The following is a 3,195-nucleotide window of genomic DNA, read 5'->3' as shown; positions in this document are numbered from 1 at the left end:
GAGAAAATTAGCTATTTCCTCTTTAAATATTTCTTCTGACACATTCACTCTCTTCTCATCTTCTGGGGTCTCTAAGGTCTCTACGTTTTTCTGTCTTTGCGTTTCAGTTTAGATATTTTTTCTTTACCTATCTTCAAGTTCACTTCGCTTTACCTTGGCTCTGCTCAGCTTTCAGTTAAGTATATCTGACAAATCTCTTCATTGCTGATATTGTATTTTTTAAATTTCTAGCATTTTCATTTGGGCATTGGTGTGGGCCATGTGAAGACTGGAAAATACTATGAAGTTCTTCTCTTCCTCAAAGATGGCTCTGGTTTTCTCCTTCTTGTAGACGTTCTGTATGGGCCTTAGTGGTCTTTTCAGTTGGGTGGCCAATTTGAACTCTTCACAGAACTGTCTCCCTTCTTGGGGCCCAAGGACTTCCTGGCAAAAAGGACAAGCTTACAGCAGTACTCCTTCAGCCATTGCACATTGGATACCGGGGACCCAGTGGACTTGTTCCACCTTCTTGGATCCATAGAGATGCCAATGGTCCAGTCTACCTTCTTATGGATGCCAGCCACCCTTAACTCTTCCAAGCTGAACGCTCTGCCAGCTCATACTTCGATGTGATACCTTATCGTGGGGAATCTTACTACAGGCTGGATGGGTCCAGATGCAGGGCATGCTTTTGCTTGCCTGGCTTTGAGTCTGCAGATCTTCTAGGCCAGCTGGTTGAACCAAGTAGCCACACACTGCGCCAATCCTTATGGAAGTGAGTCTTCAGGATCATGCCATCCAGCTGGGCATGATGGCTGCCTACAACCCTACTCCACAGGAGACCTGCTGAGCAGAAACAATTCTTTTTGCTTCTTTTTAGAGTTTATATGTCTTAACCATCTCTTCATGCATACTGTCCACCTTTTCTGCTGTAACCTTCAGCATTTTTGTGTGATAATGCTCACTTCTGAGACATTGCTGGATCTGTTTTCATTTAATGTGTTATGTTTTAACTTTTTTTCCCTTGCTTCTTCATATGTCATATAATTTTCTTCTATACATCAGACATTTTGTATAAAAGAACAGTAGAGAAAAAAATAACCAATATTTGCCTCTAGAAAAGGGCATGTTTTTTCTTCATCCACTGCTGGAGTGGAAAGGGGTCTTAGTCTCTCTGATGCTAGTTGAACCATGTCTGGGCTTTATTGCAGTCTTAGCTTCATTCAGTTCACCATTGGTTTTAAATATGTTGAGGATAGGTCAGGACTTTGGGCCCTGAGCCCTGTTGAGATTCGGGAGATCTTATTGTCATTTCAACAACATTCTACACTATGGGAGATTTTGGGTTTTTGTTTGTTTCTTTCTTTCTTTTTTTTTTTTTTTTTTTTTTTTTTTTTTTGTTAGGCGGAGTCTCACTCTGTCGCCCAGGCTTGAATGCAGTGGTGTCATCTCGGCTCACTGCAACCTCCACTTCCTGGGTTCAAATGATTCTCTTGCCTCAGCCTCCCTAATAGCTGGGATTACAGGCACACACCACCATGTCTGGCTAATTTTTGTATTTTTCATAGAGACGTGGTTTCACCACATTGGCCAGGCTGGTCTCGAACTCCTGACCTCAAATGATCCACCCATCTCGGCCTCCCAAAGTGCTGGGATAACAGGCTTGAGTCACTGCACCCAACCAAGATTTGTCTTCTTTACAGCCCTCGTACAAGGTTTTCAGTTGCTGGGGAGTTCTCTTCACGTTCCAGGACCTTTCCTGGGTTTCTGAGCCTCTAGAGCTGTCTCTCTGCCATGCCACCCACCATTAAGACTTGGAGAGCTACTGCCTTACACACCCACTAAGGTCCAGAATGCCTTGAGAGAGTCTCTCTTAGCGCTCCTATCCAATTCTTAGCTTCGGGTGGCTAAATTACCTAATTTTTAAATACAAAATAATTAGTGTTTAATTAGCTTACATAGAAAGGGAAGTTTTTAAAGTTTTTCTTTTTTATTGTTGATGTATATTTTACATACAACAAAATTCACCCATTTTACATGTGTATTTTCGTGAGTTTTGGCAATGATCTGTAGTCATGTAATCACTATCATAATTAAAAAACCTTTTTGGTCAGGCGTGGTGGCTCACGCCTGTAAACCCGGCACTTTGGGAGGCCGAAATGGGCGGATCATGAGGTCAGGAGATCAAGACCATCCTGGCTAACACAGTGAAACCCCGTCTCTACTAAAAATACAAAAAATTAGCCGGGCGTGGTTGCGGGCGCCTATAGTCCCAGCTACTCGGGAGGCTGAAGCAGGAGAATGGTGTGAACCCAGGAGGCACAACTTGCAGTGAGCCGAGATAGTGCCACTGCACTCCAGCCTGGGCAACAAAGTGAGACTCTGTCTCAAAAAAAAAAAAAAAAAAAACAATAAAAAAATCTTTTTATCCCCCTAAAAATTTCTGTCATATCCCGCCTTTGCATTCAGTCCTTCCTGTAACCTCCAGACCCAGGCAGCTCTGATCTCTTTGTCACTATGATTTTATTTTTCCTAGAATTTCATATTCATTGGATCATAGTATTTGTCTTTTATGTTTGTCTCCTTTCACTTAGCATATTGTTCTTGAGACATACCCATGCTGGCGATATATCCCTGCTATTCATTTTTATTGCTGAGTAGTACTCAATGGTACATTTATCACAAAATGTCCAAAGGTTGATGGACATTTTGTGATATCTGTACCATAGAATACTACTCAGCAATAAAAATGAATAACATTTCAGTTGCTTCCGGTTTGGAGCTCTTATGAACAAGGCTGCAAAGAACATTTGAGGAGGAGTCTTTGTGCAGATATAGTTTTTCTTTCTCTTGGATAAATTCCTAGAAGTAGAATGATGGGGTTGTATGATAAGCGTCTGTTTGACTTTACGAGAAACTGTCAAATTTTTCCGTCTATAGTGGCTGGACCTCTTTGCAGCTGTCTCAGAATTATGAGTGAGCTCTCGTAGCTCGATATTCTTGCCAATACTTGGTATTGTCAGTCTTTTTCATTTTAGCCATCCTAGTGTGTTATCTCATTGTGGTGTTAATTTGCATTTCCCTGGTGACTACGGACAGCATTATTTTACATCCTTAAAAAGCATTGGTGTGTCTGTGTTTCCCGTTTTTAGTTGGTTTGTCCTCACGTTATTGATTTGTAAGATTTTTTTTTTTTTTTGAGACAGGATCTCGCTT

General features: G+C 41.4%; 1 pseudogene; it reads right to left on the bottom strand.

Annotated features, from left to right (window-relative positions):
* Positions 1–219: 219 nt before the first annotated feature.
* Positions 220–2,598, bottom strand: LOC116461404 (large ribosomal subunit protein eL13-like; annotated as a pseudogene).
* Between the last annotated feature and the right edge of the window lie 597 nt (positions 2,599–3,195).

This window comes from Hylobates moloch, unplaced genomic scaffold, assembly GCF_009828535.3.
Source record: "Hylobates moloch isolate HMO894 unplaced genomic scaffold, HMol_V3 SCAFFOLD_21, whole genome shotgun sequence".
Taxonomy (NCBI): domain Eukaryota; kingdom Metazoa; phylum Chordata; class Mammalia; order Primates; family Hylobatidae; genus Hylobates; species Hylobates moloch.
The sequence above is the reverse complement of the archived record's forward strand: the minus strand, read 5'-3'. Positions and strand labels throughout refer to the sequence as shown.